Here is a 17768-nt window from a genome sequence, read left to right on the forward strand (position 1 = left end):
CGTTGTTAAGTATACTCAAGCGGCGCGGCACAGGCACGTCGTTTCATCGCCGCTTACCTACATTTCGTATTGAAACGTTTTGAAGCGGCAAGATGCATGCGCCGCGCCTTATGACTTTTCTGTGTAATTCGCGCCTTAACAGATGCATGGATAGATATGCAAATATATGCCGCGGTCGGGAATAGAACTTCGACATAGCAGTCAAGGTCTCTCACGACTACATTTGGTTGTCAATGTGGTCTAGTTAGTAAATAGTGAACAACAAGCTCCGTAGTGGCGGCGACAGTACTCGAGACATCGTGGTGGACGCGGCCAGCCGGGCCCGCGCAAGTAGCCGCGCTGCACGACCATAGTGAGTCCTGCTAGCCTAGCACGGGGCGTAAGATGCGCGCGTTAAGACGTGATAAAAGTAAAACTTTTGTAACGTCTTAAATGCGCCCTGTGCTAGCCTTTCTGAAGTGTCTAAGCTGGTGTACGTAGATATACTTTATATATTCCTACATATACTAACATTCGACAATTATTTACGGTTTGAAAAATACGCAATTGAAATGGTCAAAAACTGCTTCTTCAGACTCAAGACTCTTTATAAAATTAGACGGTACTGGTATCGATTCTGAAGGGCACATTCTAATTTTAACGCTGTCAAAAAACGCTTACATTCTCTCTAAATTTATTTGGCATTCTGAAGGCACCGTTTATCTCCAAAATTAGAGACGTCACTTTAAATTTTGAATCTGACAGCGTTAAAACTATTCAACTTAGGTTAGATCAAGGTTAGATGGTCGAATTGGTATTCTGAAGGTGGCATTTTTAGCGCTGTCAACTTAAAATTAGCAACTTTCTTCCTAAATTTAAAAGGGGTCTAAACAGGTGCCTGTTAAAATTATGTACATGAGGAACACCTTAACCTTAACTCACCTACCTGTGTACCTATCTAACTCTCTACTTACCCCTTTCAACTTGTAAGAATATTTTACTCAAAGTGGTCTCTACATCTTCTTCTTCTTAAGTCCTTTAACTCCTAGTGGAGCATAGGGCCGCCAACCACAGCTTTCCACTTCTGAAGATCAGAGGCAGCAGCCACAACTTCTGGCCAGCTCATGTTGGTCGACTTGATCTCCTGGGCTAATGTCCTTATCCAAGATATTCTTACATAGCATTAATATTTAACTACCTATTTTGTTACAGGAAAAAACAAGTTATACCTACCTTTTACCTTTTACCTGAAAAATATGCCTGACTTTAAGAAACTATATAGGTACTTACTACTATACTATTACTTTTTATGAAAGAAGAAATACATTTTATGGACGTAAAACTTTATTTGGGTGAATAACACACACAACACACACTGGTTAAGTATTTTTTCTGACACCAATATACACAATTGCTTGATTTCATTTCTGTATCTTATTTCCATTATCCTTCTAGTTAGTAGTTAGGTAGGTAACTAGGTGGTCTGATGGTCGTTTTAGTATTGTTGTCCCAGAGATGAATTAATATTTTGTATCCAGCGTTTCATGTTTAGTTTATGGGTGTGGTTGATTTTTCATTTTCATTGTTGTTGTCACTGAAAAATAAAGTAAGTATAGGTAAGTTTTATGGATAGTTGACAGAATAAGCTTATCCTTATAGGTACCTATTTACACAAAACTTTAAATGTTAGAAACGAAAACGCTAGAACACAAACATAAGTAACCAGATAGTTAGTAACCAGGTGCCCAACTGATAAAAATATTTACTGAGATTTAACGTAGGATTTAACTTTAACTTCCTAAAATAAATCGTAAACTTGCACACAAGCACCTTATCGATTTTACAATTGCATATAGCAAACACAAACATAATAATTTATAATAGATGATTGTTTTGTATTGTAAAGACTTAACAAAAATACTTTAAAAAAATAGCGGCAAAATTTTCGGCGGAGAATTCAATATGGCGGTGATGGCTGGCACCGCGCCGGCGCGCGGCGGCGGCGCGCTTCTCTTGCAGTCCAGCGCGCATGCGCCATAGAGATGTACCTAGTGCAATGTTACTTGCTTCCGAAATATGATTGAATGAAAAAATAATCGATGCTAGATCGATTCCTGGGTAGGTACTTTTATTATAATCATATGGGTTTTTGGTAAATATAAATACGCACTCATCGGAAATAAGTAAGTAAGGTATTTGTGCTTTTGTAAGTATTCGATACTTTTCATATTCTTATATGAATATCATCCCTTAGGGGCCGTCCATTAATCACGTGAGGTCGTTTTTCTCATTTTTTGACCCCCCCCTCCCCCCTGGTGATATTTGGTGAGGTTTGGGACTAACCCCCCCCTCCCCCCCCTGGATCACGTGTATTTTTTTGGAAGGGGTTCCGCTCATCTGGCATAATCTTTATTGACCAAAACTCATTTCGCATAACTCGTATGGTCTAAACTTTTTTGCCCGAACCATCACTTTGCCAAGACTTATGTGGCATAAGGCTCGTTTCGTCTAAAACTCTTTAGGCACAATCTTTAAACACCTAAGTTTCGTTTGCTCAAATTAATGTTCGTCTATAACCTATGTATAATCTTGTTTCTCCTAATGTTATCTTAATAAATAATATATTCAGTATGTAGTAAATGTACAAATTGTGGTATTTTTCTCCTACATCCCGAAAATCACGATATTGTATGATCAAAAAATCGAAAGTTAACGACCTATATAATTATTACAAACCTCATGAGATCGAAACCTAAAAATAGGTGCGACGACGAGCAAAGCGAGGAGGAGCGTGTTAGGTGCGCATGTTCATCAAAACCAAAGCGGAGCGGAGCGTTTTCCAAACAGCGGAAACAATACAAGGCACCAGTTTGCGCTATGTAGGGAGACGCTCCGTCAAAGTTAAAGCCAAACAAATATTATTACTTTGTATAAACCTATGCCATAGCATTCTTAGGCTATTCAAGATTTGCCCATACCATTATTAGGCTAAAAAATGTTATGAGAAATAACTTTTTACTAAACGAGATTTATGCCATACGATTTTCGGCGTAACGAGACTTTGACCAAACGTTACTATGCAATACGAGATTAGGCAAAAAAATCTTATGCCAAAAAAGGTAGAACCTTTTGGAAGTCAATGTAAAGGCAATTTTTGACGCAAATCGTTAAAATTTTTGGGCCATCCAAAATATCGGTTCAGAAATACCTAATTTTTGACAAAAAATTAATACACGTGATGTCTAACGAGAACCCCCCCTCCCCCCTCGTGATGTTTCGTGAGGTTTTCAGTACCCCCCTCCCCCCCCCTTTGAGCCTCACGTGATTAATGGACGGCCCCTTACACAGTCATCTACTTAAGTATAACGTATCATCATAATCAACTATTAAACATTTAAGTACCTAAGTAAGTACTTACATAAAATATTGTGGATAACACATAGACGTAGAATTTAATACCTACATACTTTACTGAATAACTATTGTTTAAAATATTCCAGTGCAATAATCGATTATATTCGATTATTCTCACTATTTTATCAACTTACCCCATCTCTACTCTATTATATTTTTTTAAATCACTCGGAAATGGCCATAGAACATCATAGAAGCATTTTCTAGCCAGAGTTACCAGTTGAAATAATGAATTATGAATATGTTACATAAATAATTAAAATTATCATGAAAACCAATATAAATGCAGGGTATTTAATTCTTTTAATTATTTTCAACTACTATTTAGGATAATTAAATTTATTTGGAGTACTTTAAGGTTAAAAAAATTAATCGATATTTTCGATTGTAATATCCTTAAGTACATGGCCACACTCATTTTAAAGACGTCAAATGAGCCTTCTAAATTTAGTTGGCCGTTAAAATCGTTGCCTTCAGAATAGCAAAAATTAGCGCTGTCAGTTAAATTTAGAGATTTTAGCTCATTTTAAAATTAGGAAGTGCGCCCTTCAGAATCGGTACCTACTGTCTAAACTAAATTATGCGGTCACTGTATATGGCCCATGTCTTTTACGGAAAACGGAAAAGCTACTGCAAAGGGTACAAAACGCCTGTATTAGATTATTTTTTTTTTTTTTTATTTATAGACACTTTATTGTATACACAAAACAAAGACAAAAACATGAAGACAGAAAAAGTAAGAAGTACACAAAGGCGGGCTTATTGCCAAGAAGCAATTTCTTCCAGCCAACCCTTGGTTGGTGGAAAACTAAAGTGATATTCACACGAAACTCTTTTATACAATAATAAAAATAAAATAAAAAACAATTTAAACTAGACATAGAACTATACTAACGACTAACATGTCCAAAATATACCTATAAATTAGAATGACTAATGCCTATTTATTTAACAAATAATAATAATACATACAGATACACATATAAAAAAAAAAAACTAAAAGACAAAAAAATACCTACTTAATATATACCGACTAACTATGTTAATACATACATATATAATATATTATATACATAAATAAATATAATTTACCAACCTAAGGTTTGATGATAATGATCCTTTACGCTCTTTTTAAAAGTAGCAAGCGAAGGTGATAGTCGCACGTTCACGGGCAAGGTGTTCCACAGGCATGCCGCCTTCACAGCGAACGAGTCGCTATATGAAGCAGCATTGCGGTCAGGCACACTCAACATCTTGTTCTCTGTAGATCTCAACGCTCGGCCGTGGGAGCAGAGAAATGAAAACTTAGATTTAAGATATTGTGGGGAAGAAGGGTTATTCAAAACATTGAATAACATGTTAAGAATGTGAGTATTCCGGCGAAGGCGAATTGGGAGCCACTTCAATTGAGCACGATACTCTGAAATGTGATCATACTTACGTAATCCAAAAATGAATCGGATACATAAGTTCTGGAGACGTTCGAGTTTATTGAGTAGCTCTTCAGTGAGGTCAAGATAGCTTACGTCAGCGTAATCGAGAATTGGGAGCAGTAGAGACTGTGCCAACGTAATTTTAGTGTTAAGCGGTAGGAAATACTGCAAGCGTTTAAGAGAGTGGAAAGATGCAAAAAGCTTCCTGCTCACAGCATCAACTTGGGGAACCCAAGAGAGAGTGCTGTCCATGATCACGCCGAGATTTTTGACTGAAGCCACATATTGTATGTCCGATTGGTCATACCTGACTCTCATCGCTGTTGCAAAGTCAATCTTGCGTAGCATTCTGGAGCTGCCAAAAACGATCGCTTGAGACTTTGTGGGGTTTAGCAGCAGACCAAAAGATTTCACCCACTTGGAGATAATCTCTAAGTTGGTGTTGATGAGACTAACAGCAGAGTTGAGATTTTCGGGAGGTGCACTAGTGTAGAGCTGGAGATCATCCGCGTATAGATGGTAGAGAGAAGTGAGTTTATTGGCTAAGATGTTAATAAACAAGGAAAAAAGCAAAGGAGAAAGAACGCCGCCTTGAGGGACGCCCGCAAGTACTGGACACCAAGTGGAACTCTCACTGTCGGTACGTACACACTGCTTGCGTCCCTTGAGATAAGACTCGAACCAACTAGTGACTGCCGGAGATACGTTAAGAGTGTGTAAAATACCGAGGAGTAGATCAAAGTCGACCGTATTAAATGCGTTACTAAAGTCCAGCAACGCGAGGACAGTAACGTGTTGCTTGTCTATGTTACTACGAATATCATCGGTCACTTTGATTAGGGCGCTAACTGTACTGTGGCCTGGACGAAAGCCGGATTGGAGAGGGTTAAGGAGATCGTTGTTGGAAAGGAAACTGGAAAACTGTTCAAAGACGAGACGTTCGAGGACTTTTGAGAGGAAAGGTAAAATAGAAATTGGTCGAAATTGTGACAAAGACGTAGGATTTGGGACTTTTGGCAGTGGAAGAATAAATGCATTCTTCCATAAGCTAGGAAAGGATTTGGACAGGAGAGAAAGGTTCATGAGATTGGTTATGTGGGGCAAAATAACGTCCAATATTGGAATTACCATGGAGGCACTGATGTCATCAATGCCTACTGCTTTGCTGGTTATCGCCGAAATACATCTCTTAACGTCACGGCCAGAAACAAGTTTGAAGTTGAACGAAGGGCAGTCAGGGAAAGGCATAGCAGAAAGATGATTTAGAGTTGTGGCTTTAATGTGATCATTTAGAACCAGAGGGGGAGTTGAAAAATGCTTGTTGAGAGCAGAAAGGTCAGTATTGATGTTTGAAGTTGCCTTGGTTTTCCCTATGCCCAAAGATTTGAGGAAGTTCCATAACTGTGAATTATCACAGTTTTCTATAGTATTGTGGATATGTCGGCGTTTCGCATCCCTACACACTCTATTGCATCGATTTCTCAGCTCCTTGTACATCCGCTCGTGCTCCTCAGTGGGTTGCTTCTTGTAGCGAAATCTGGCGTGATCACGTTTGGACATGAGCCTCTTTATGTCATCTGTGAGCCACGGGGCAGGCAGCTGTTTAACATGGATTATGTATGGATATCCCTCCCCGCTCCCATGTTAACCCTTATCTCAACTCCTGCGGGCTCCTGTACCTTTACAATAAACTTGAATGGTCTCGTAACCATCATACAATAAATACTAGGGCGTCCACTTATCTTATGGTCACTCCGAAGCACAAAACCGCATTTTTTCGCAACTCGTTCCGTTATGCAGCCAGCTTCATATGGAACACTTTGAGACCACCCCTCCGTGACCTGAAATCAATATCGACTTTTAAATGACAATGGGCAGATTGGGACCACCCTCCAATAGCATTAAGACTAACATCGTTGGATAGGTCTTGTCAATAGGAATTACTTTTGCTATGACAGGAAGGCAAAGGTTATTCCTATTGACAAGACCTATCCAACGACATTAGTCTTCCTGCTATTGGAGGGTGGTCTATCCTCCAATAGCAGTAAGATGAACTGACGAGTATCGGAACTTATAAGTCAAATATCTCTGAACGGACAACTGTGACAACAAAGCTGTCAAAGCAAAAGTTATTCCTATTGACAAGACTTATCCAACGATGTTAGTCTTACTGCTATTGGAGGATGGACCACCCTCCAATAGCAGTAAGATGAACTGACGAGTATCGGAACTTATAAGTCAAATATCTCTGAACGGACAACTGTAACAACAAAGCTGTCAAGGCAAAGGTTATTTCTATTGACAAGACCTATCCAACGACATTAGTCTTACTGCTATTGGAGGGTGGTCTATCCTCCAATAGCAGTAAGATGAACTGACGAGTATCGGAAGTTAAAAGTCAAATATCTCTGAACAGACAACTGTGACAACAAAGCTGTCAAGGCAAAGGTTATTCCTATTGACAAGACCTATCCAACGACGTTAGTCTTACTGCTATTGGAGGGTGGTCCATCCTCCAATAGCAGTAAGATGAACTGACGAGTATCGGAACTTATAAGTCAAATATCTCTGAACGGACAACTGTGACAACAAAGCTGTCAAGGCAAAGGTTATTCCTATTGACAAGACCTATCCAACGACGTTAGTCTTACTGCTATTGGAGGGTGGTCCCAGCTCCCATATATTTTTGCCCATCCTCTTTTCATTACAAAATGATCCTACTTGATGATCAAAGAAAAGGGCTTTAAGAAGTCTTTAAGAAGTTATACCTACTTCGAATGTATTCACGCGCAGTATTGGCTCCGTGTTCCGTGGTTGGCTGCATGGTGCGGGCTGCACGCTGTAGTACATTATAATTCATCACCTCAACATCTTAAACTCTGGTGCGTGTAGCCATGCTGCTTAATTTGTCCCTGAAACAAAATATAATGTATAGTTATAGTTTATTCACTTACTTATTACAAATTTGATAACCGGTAATAACGGTATTACATATCTATTGTCCCACCCATAGTCGTCCACACGTACCTAGTTAATATACTTTATAATATCTATGTATGTCTTTTATCGCAGTAGAAATATAATAATAAGAAAAAACACTTACCTTTTTTTTATCGTAACTTTCTTTGTAACAATACGAACATTATGCATCACTTTTGCTGCTGATAGTGTTTGTTATTGTGATCACTGCACGCATTGTACGAACTAGGTGTTCGTGGGGTGCTTCATTTCGTATCCGGGCGTGGGTGCGCGGGCGCCGCCTCGTCCCGTTATCTATGAATGGCTTGCGGGATGACGCGGGTACACTGAACGGATCGCGCCCGGTTACTGAAATTTATTTTAGGCTGCAGGTTGTGGGTGCGTTCGCCGTTTCATTATGGCTACCCACTACTTTTTCGCATCGCACTATTACATATTTATTTTGCTCTGTATTTAGTATTTATTTATTTTGCTCTGTATTTATAATGTGGCAAGTTACTTGGCGACCCTCCTTGCGGGGTGAAAGAAGTGGCGGGGGCGAGGTAGCACGACATGCTACACACGTAGAAAAGTGAGCCCGGATTAATCTCGCGATAGCTTGTAACTATTTCTGACGTACCTAAGTAAAATTTTATTCTATGAATGTTCCCGTAAATGTCATATTTAGCTTAAAATTTATAGTTTGACAGCATTAAAATTTGGATGTTTACCTTCAGAATATCTACCAATTTGAATTTATTTATGTAAAAGTGTTTTATTTTATAAATCAATTTCCTCACTTTCGTCACTTCAACTTCAACTTCAACTTTAGTTTATGGCAATCTGTCGGTTTTGCCAACAATTTGTGCCAGTGTCGTGTTCTGGCTTAGCATGTAGAGAAAGAAAATTAAAAACTAGAGATGTCTTTAAGATTCATGTAGAGTCGTTATATAATCATTATCCTAACTAATATTATAAATGCGAAAGTAACTGTGTCTGTCTGTCTGTCTGTCTGTTACTCTTTCACGCCAAAACTACTGAACGGATTTGAATGAAATTTGATATACATACGGTCTAGACCCTGGGGAAGAACATAGGCTACTTTTTGTCCCGGAATTCCCACGGGAAAACTTTTTAAGGCGAAGCGAAGCGCGCGGGAACAGCTAGTAATAAATATAGGATTGATATTATATTGTGTTATTTTATACTTATATAGATAAATTATAACTTTATTTTATTGATATGAAGGAATTTGCTAAGCGCAAAAACTATATTAGGGTTGGGAAAATATGACAAGAGGTGTTGGAAGTTAACAGGAAGGGGGACCTTTAATTTGGTTAAATATGGGTACAGGCAATCCAGACCAAATAGCGGACAATTAAGGAAAATGTGGTTTAAGGTCCCGTCTTCTCGTCCACATTCGCATATAGAGGAGTCCCTAACTTTTATTTTATTTAGGAATACCGGGGTGCAGCAGTGACCTAGACGTATTCGGCATAAAATAGAAACTACGGCTTTTGGCAGTTTCTTATATTTAAAGAACCATGGTTTGGTTGGAATGTTTGGCTGGATGGAAGAAAAAAAGAGGCCCCTGAATCTGCACGATCCCTTCCAGTGTAGAGACCAAGCAGAGAAGGAATCCTTTGTAGGAAGGCTGAGTAAATCAAATGGTTGAATTGAGAAATATTTGCTGTCACTATTGGTATTGGTCGTAGCTAACTTGGCAAGCCGATCGGCGCGCTCGTTTCCTGAAATTCCTGAATGCCCAGGGATCCAGGCAAGTACGGTATTATACCCACGTTCGTGGCATCTTCTTAAGCAATCTTTTATTTCCAAAATATGTCTGCTATGGGTTTTCGTTTTAAGAGGGTTTTGGGTTAGTGAGTGGAGACAGCTTTGAGAGTCGGTGAATATAATGGCATTACTTATATTATGGGATTCGATGAATAAACAGGCTTCTAGGACAGCAATACACTCACCAGTGTAAACTGACGTTTCTGGGGGACATTTGAATAACAATTCTATGTTTGAGTTTTCGTAGAATACGGAAGCACCAATCAGGCTGTCATCCGACAATTTGGAGGCATCAGTAAAGAAACGATGTGAATTATGCCACTTAGAGGAAACAACAGATTTAAAGATGGAATTTGCAGCTGTGGTTTGTTTATCAATACCATTAGAGGAAATGATGGAAGGGTGGAAGAATAAGGTTGTGTATGGAAAATCAAAAATGGGTAACTTGTTATTACGGATGATTGGGCTATTGCTCTCTATTTCTTGAATTTTCTTAAAACTATTTAATATTAAGGGGGGATTTTTATGCTTCCAATATTCGCTTCTATTGCAAAGTTTGTATAATACTTTTAATTTTTCATAGAGAGGGTGGTTTACGCGTATGTAGGATTTATAAATAAAGCGATCTGCCATAAATTGGCGCCGGATTGCAAGGGGGGGTTCAACGCATTCAACCTGCATTGCATTAATCGGGGTGCTTTTCATGCAGCCCATAATGATTCGGAGTGACTTCGCCTGGATATTCTCTAGCTTAATTATAGCTTGCTTGCTACAAGGTTCCAGTAGAAAAGTGCCGTAGTCTAAAACACTCCTAATCAGATACATTAATTTTAGAGTATAAGGGTGTGCACCCCACCACACGCCAGAGAGGACTCTTAAAATATTTAGTGTTTTTTCACATTTTTTGGTAATGTAGTTTAAATGGAAAACTCCCGTTAGTTTACAGTCTAAATAAACTCCTAAAAATTTGACATGGCTATTGATTGGGATATTGTGGTTTTCTATTTTAATGTCTATGTCAGGGATGTTTCTTGATCTCGAAAATATGACTTCCGAACTTTTAGGGGCGGATAAATGGAGACCATGAGCCAATAGCCATCCATTGAGGGAATCCAGAGAAATCTGAAGCGATTAGCTGGCCTCCTCAACGGAGTGACTAGGTATATATAGTGCTATGTCATCGGCGTACTGGAGGATACGGCAGTCATCATTGAGGGATGTGTGAAGATTTGATGTGTAAATGCTGTATAGGAGGGGACTTAATACAGAACCCTGAGGTAATCCTTTCCAAACAGTTCTTGGCTCGAAATGTTCTCCTGGGACTCGTAACGTGACTTGGCGGGACATAAGTAAGTGGCATATACATTGAATCATCTTATCCGGAATATTCAGCTGATGTAATCTATACCTGAGTATCGAAAGATGAACACTGTCATATGCGGATGATATGTCTAGAAAGACCGCAACAACAGACTCTTTTCTGCTAAACGCTATACGGATATCGGATATGAGGATACTAATACTGTCCATTGTACTATATCCCTTACGAAAACCATACTGGGAGTCTGCAAGTAAACCTTTGTTTTCTACAATCCATTCAAGTCTGTTTTTGATGAGATGTTCCAATAGTTTAGCCAGAACTGATGAAAGAGCAATTGGTCGATAATAATCAGGGTTATCCGGGGCTTTACCGTTTTTAAGTATTGGGATAATGATTTGGGACTTCCATCTGGGAGGTATAAAACCAATGTCGAAGCAGATATTAATAAGATTTAAAAAATATTTTTGGCAATTATCTCCTGCTTGCGTTATAAAGGAATAGGGAAAGCCATCTATTCCTGGGGCCGAGTCATGAACGTGTTGGAGGACTGAAGAAAGCTCAATAAGGGAAAATGGAATATTAAGTGGGTGGATATGTGTATTTGAACTAGGATTAGTAATAGTTGAAGGACACTCTTTTTCATTTGGGACATAAGAAGGTGCTAGTTTATCAAAAAAGCCCTCAGCTATATGACGCGGAATAGGAGGAGAATTCTGCGATAAACAGCCTCGTCGGTATCTATTAATGGATTTCCATACAACAGACGGCGGAGTGAAAGGGGATAGAGATGAGCAGAACTTTTTCCAAGATGCGGATTTTTTCTTTTTGAATATACGCCGTGATTTAGCTAGAGATTTTCGGAATATTATTAGGTTTTCAAATGACATATTTTGGTTGTAAGCTCTTTCTGCTTTATTACGATCTTTTATCAATTCAGAGCATTCGCTATCCCACCATGGTGGAGAGGATACCTTACCGGAGTGGGAGTTTTTCAAAGGTATGGTAGAGTCTGCCGCAGATGTAATAGCAGAAGTAAGAGCATCATAGCAAGTCATCACATTATTTGGGTTAGCAACTGGAAGCGATGATATCTGTTGCTCAAGTAGGTTCCGATAAGGTTCCCAGTTGGCATGTGCTATGCGATATTTTAGCAATGGTGATTTATCTATTTGTGGTAAGCATTTTTGCAAATAGGTGGTTTTAATGGGAAAGTGATCACTACCATGCGTTAAGTTTAAACGTTGCCATTGTAACATTGAAGCAATATCAGGGGAGCACACAGTGAGGTCAACGCAGCTTTTAGTCTCACCTGGGCGAGGTAGTCGTGTTGGTGAACCATCATTTAGAACACACATGTTATACTCGTCAAAGAGGTCAGCTAAAGCAGTCCCAAAAGTGTCACAATGAGGGGAGCCCCACGAAAAATGGTGGCCGTTAAAGTCTCCCAATATAATTAGAGGATGGGGAATGCTTACGAGCAGGTTGCGGATATAGGGGATGATTGAAATTTTTGGGTCAGATATGTATATAGAAATAAAATTTATATTTTGTGCTCTCAGGCCAATGATATTTACTTCATCGCCAAAGGAGGGAATGGGGATTAAGGTAGAGGGGGAACAGTTATTAACTAAAACTGCTGTGCCACCGTGACCATCCAATCTGTCATCCCTATAGGTACTAAAACCATTTATGTTAAACCTACATCTTGGAGACAGCCAGGATTCACTAATGGCAAAAAGGAGAGGGGTATGAGAGTTTATGAGGAATGAAATTTCATTTTTCTTTGGGGATACGCTTCTAGCGTTCCACTGAAGGAAGGTCAGAGGAGACATTGGAAAGGGAGTTGGTGAGCTGAGTGAGTTGAGCCGCGACGAGGTCAGGTAAAGAGAGATTGTTTTTGGAAATTAATGATGATATGAGAGAAAGTAGAAGTTCTATGATAGAAACAGAAGTGTTGTCTTTAGACGAAGGGGGGCTAGTATTTTGTAAGGCGGTTCCATTGGAAGAAGATGGAATGTAAAAGCTTTTTAGGATAGCTTGATGGGCCTGTTTATCATAACCAGGAGAAAGGGGGGCATGTGATTTCTTAGGGAACGTAACCGTTTTCCTATAGGAAAAGGTGGACGGGGAGTTATTCAATTGAGAGTTTGGATTTTGGGAAGCCTGTAGTGTGTGGGGGACTGATGCAGATACATCAGCATAGGACCTGGAGACAGCGCGGAACTGTTTTGATGCTTCCTCAAAGGAAATGCATCGTTCAGTCATGACAGCCTTTATATTTTTTTGGCGGATGTATTCTGGGCAGCTCCGGTTTGAGACAAAATGATGGCCAGAGCAGTAAAAGCAACAGGCCTCTGCCTCTTGTATTGTACAACTGTCACTTGAATGGTTACCTCCGCATTTAAAACATCGAGGTTTCGATCTGCACTTTGTCTTAGTGTGTCCATATCGGCAGCAGTTGTAGCATAGAACTACTGGGAGTTGGTACAGTTCTACTGGAAGCGTGGAGTAGCAGCAGTACACCCTTTGTGGAAGGACTTGGCCGTCAAATGTTAGGACTACACTTTGTGTAGGGCGCCACTCAGAGTGACCCTCCGAGGATCGGTACCTATAATTCAACCTTCTGACTTTAAGAATTTCTCCACAGTCAGTTGGAAGAGTTAAGTTATTCTTAACTTCTTCCTCAGACCATTCAGATGGGACCTCCTTAACGAGACCCATGCGTATAATGTTATAGGTTGGGATACTTGTTATGTAGCCTTTAATGATTAAATCCGGGTTTATAATAAACGCGTTCGCGGCGTCAGCCGAACGGAATTCGACTGCAACTCGGTTGCGGCCTACTTTTTTAATTCCGTCTTGGAGGATATTTTTTATTTTGAGTTTCATGAGAAGCTGGCCAAATTTGATCGGATGCATGTATGATCCTGCTTGAGGATCAGCCTCAATTCGCGATACGTGGACGAGAAAAGGGAACCGGTCTGTACGGGAGTAGCGGGCTCGACCAATACTGGTTTTGACCGTTTTCGAGCTAACTGTGTCATCTTCGCTTGCGTTGATTTGGCGCGGACGTTTACGGTTGTTGATTTCCAAATCTTCATCCTTCCCATAGGGGTTAGATAAAGGAGAAAAAGGGAGACAGGGTTCTGGTGATGACTCAAGAGGGTCGGGGATAAGTCAGGTGGAGCGGGAGGAGGCCTGTCGTCGTCACCCTCCATGATGACTAGGCATAACCTTTTTGTCCACTTGTTAGAAAATAATAGAGTAGGGAAACTTACCAAATACAGCAAATAATTAACAATAGATCTTTATATAAAAGTAGCACAACAGCACTATATAGAATAATAAAGAAATCGAAGCAATTTAAGCAAAAGAAAGCAATTTTTTTCACAAGCACATGTGCCACCAAGAACACTTACCGACGAAAAAAAACCCATGTCACTTTCATGTTCACTCTCTGTTTGAACTTGTTCATCGTCGTCGTCATCCTCATCTTCATCATCGTTTTCATTAACTTCAATTATAAATCTAAGACAAAAACCAAAAAACATTATACCTACTTTGAAGTATAATGTACTAGAGTACGCCAGTCATATTAGTTCAGTGTACACCTATAATATTTTATGTTTAATTTACATTAAATTTGTGGTATATTAGCGTAAGTAGGTAGATGTAATATACCCGATGTCGGGTAGTCTGTTAACAGCCAATACACGGTTTGAACATCGCTCTCGTATTTTATTCTAAAAACTATTCCTAAACACAATATTGGCGACGAGTTTCTTATCTACGCGTGTTGTAAAAAGTTTGTGCAACATAATTATAAAAAGGAATTAGTGAAATTACGGGATAATGGCGACAAATACAGTGTTGGGTAACAGCCTCGTGTTCGACCACCGCGCGCAGGAGTGGGACATTTTCAAAAGTCGTTTTATGCAGTACTGTCTGGCGAATGACCTCACGGAGGAGTCGGACAAGTCCGGCACGAGACGGCGCGCCGTGCTGCTCACTGCCCTGGTGGAGGACACCTACCGCATCGCGAGGGACCTGGCTTTCCCTTCGACATTGGAAGCGCTCAGTTACTCTGATTTGATTGGCAAATTGGACGCCCATTTCCAATCAAAGAAGTGCGTTTTCGCCGAGCGATACGCGTTCTACAGGGCTGAGCAACGTCCAGGCGAAGAGTTAGCGGAATGGGCGGCGCGAGTGCGCAGTCTAGCACAGTTCTGCGATTTCAAGACGGAGTTGGAAACTGCGCTCCGAGATCGGTTCGTGCTAGGATTGCTAAATAAAAGCGAAAAGGAGAAGCTGTTCTCGGAAAATATCGAGACACTGACCTTCAACAAGGCGTTGGAGATAGCTCAAGGAGTCCAGTGTGCGCGCCAGGCGCTGCAGGGCGGCGGCGGCGGCGGCTCCCGGGGCGCCCCGGACGTGTTCGCGATGCGTCCAGGGGCGCCCGCTCCGACAGCGGGAAGAAAAAAGTGCAGTGTTTGTGGCTATCATAATCATGTCAAAGAGCAGTGTCGCTATGCTCAGTTTACGTGTAAAAAGTGTAACAAGCAAGGTCACTTAAGTCGAATGTGCAAGTCAAAGTCAAAGTATAACAATTTTTTTGCTACGGAATCTGACGACATCTGTGAAGGTATTTATGATATTTACTCAATTCAATGTATCAACGGTAAACCCATGCAGTTACAAGTTGTCGTAAATAACAAACCGGTTCTATGCGAGATCGATAGCGGCAGCGCCGTGTCGGTGTTACCGGCTGATTTATATAATGAATTGTTCGCACCAATTACGACTCTAAACAAATGTAACGTACGGCTTAACTGCTATAATGGAACTCAAATAACTCCAGCTGGGTACGTGACGTTATCAGTTAAATCACAAGATCAAACACAAACTATTAAGTTTTTTGTCATAAACACACCTTTATCGCAGCTTCCGTTGCTAGGCAGGGATTTTATAACTAAATTTAACTTGCATTTATGCGGTTTAAATTGTAATAATATCAAGGAAACGAGCGATATCAGTGTAATTAGAAATCTACAAGATAAATTCTCCGACGTGTTTACGGACAAACTTGGTACATTTAAACACTATAAAGTTAGTTTAAAAATTAAAAAGGATGCCGAGTTAAAGTTTTTTAAACCGCGTACAGTGCCTTTAGCGTTAAAGTCTAAGGTAGAAAACGAGTTGCAAAGGTTACTTGATTTAGACATACTAGAAAAAATTGATCGAGCGGAAGTAGCCACGCCTATTGTTCCCGTGTTGCGGCCAGACGGCAATATTCGAATTTGTGGAGATTACTCAGTTACTCTGAATAAAATATTATTCACGGATAAATATCCACTACCACGGATAGAAGATTTATTTGCCAAGTTACACGGGGGAGTAGAATTTACGAAATTAGATTTATCGCGTGCGTATAATCAATTTTTACTCGATGAACCTTCTAGTAACCTTACTTGCATAAATACGCACAAAGGTCTGTTTAGGTATAAAAGATTAGTGTTTGGGTTATCGAATGCACCGTGCATTTTCCAAAAAAACATGGAAAATTTGCTCGCCGGCATCGAAGGAACCTGCTGTTTCATTGATGACGTATTAATTACCGCGCCGAATAGAGAACTTCATTTAAAAAGGTTAGAGGAAGTACTCACAAGATTTCAGGAAGCCGGACTATGTGTAAAACCTGACAAATGTGAATTGTTTAGGGAATCCGTCGAATACTTGGGGTTTGTTATAGACAAAAATGGTCTGCATAAATCTAAAAAGAAAGTGGAGGCAATTTTAAACTGTTGCCAGCCAAAAAATGTAACGGAATTGAAATCATTTTTAGGGATGCTCAACTACTATAGGACGTTCGTACCAAATGCTTCTAGTATTTTAGAGCCCCTTCATTCATTACTAAAAAAGGATTGTCCGTGGCAGTGGGGTGATGACCAAAATAACGCATTCGAACGCATAAAAAAGGAGTTGGCGTCTGACACGGTTCTGGCACATTACAACCCCTCGCTGCCCACGGTGCTGACGGTGGACGCGGGCCCGGCGGGGCTCGGCGCCGTGCTGGCGCAGCGGCAGCCCGACGGACAGGAACAGGCCATCGCATATGCTTCCCGGTCTCTGTCTAAAAGCGAAAAAAATTATGCACAAATACAAAAAGAAGCTGCAGCTATCATTTTTGGCATAAAAAAATTTCACCATTATTTATATGGTAGGGCTGAACCTTTCACACTTAGAACAGACCACAAGCCGTTAATCTCAATTTTTGGCAGTAAAAAAGGTGTCCCGGAATTAGCTGCAAACCGGTTGCAGCGGTATGCGTTGTTTTTGTCGGCTTACAACTTTAATATACAATATATTAAAAGTTGCGATAATGTGGCCGATTTTCTTTCACGCGCTATAGAAAGTTCACAAACAATGTGTCATGAAACGACGGTAAAGGAAGACGAATCATTGTTTATAAACTTTATGTATGACGAACTAAAACCAATTACGGTCGATGACATACGAAATGAAACTCTAAACGACCACATTTTAATTAAAGTTACAGAAAATATTTGTAAAGGTTGGCCAAGAAAGAACACTGACCCAGAACTAAAACCATTTTTCGATTGCCGACTGCAATTAACAGTTGAAAAAGGTTGCATAATGAGGGGTCACAAAGTAATTATTCCCTCTAAATTTCGCGAACAACTTTTGAACGAGTTACATCACTCCCATTTCGGGGTAGTTAAAACCAAAAATGAGGCACGGAAGCGAATGTGGTGGCCCAACATAGACCGCCACATAGAAGAGAAGATAGGGTCGTGCGACGCGTGCATCAGCCTGCGCAGCGCCCCGACGCGGGCGCCGCTCGCGCCCTG

The 17768-nt window shown here is 40.2% G+C and overlaps 1 protein-coding gene across 6 annotated transcripts in view; it reads left to right on the forward strand.

Annotated features, from left to right (window-relative positions):
* The window catches only part of LOC105397240 (protein ELYS), a 60882-nt gene that overhangs the window by 20386 nt on the left and 22728 nt on the right, over positions 1-17768 (forward strand). The gene's annotated exons all lie outside the window — the stretch shown is intronic.

The sequence above is a fragment of the Plutella xylostella genome, chromosome 29, assembly GCF_932276165.1.
Source record: "Plutella xylostella chromosome 29, ilPluXylo3.1, whole genome shotgun sequence".
In the NCBI taxonomy this organism is placed as follows: Eukaryota; Metazoa; Arthropoda; class Insecta; order Lepidoptera; family Plutellidae; genus Plutella; species Plutella xylostella.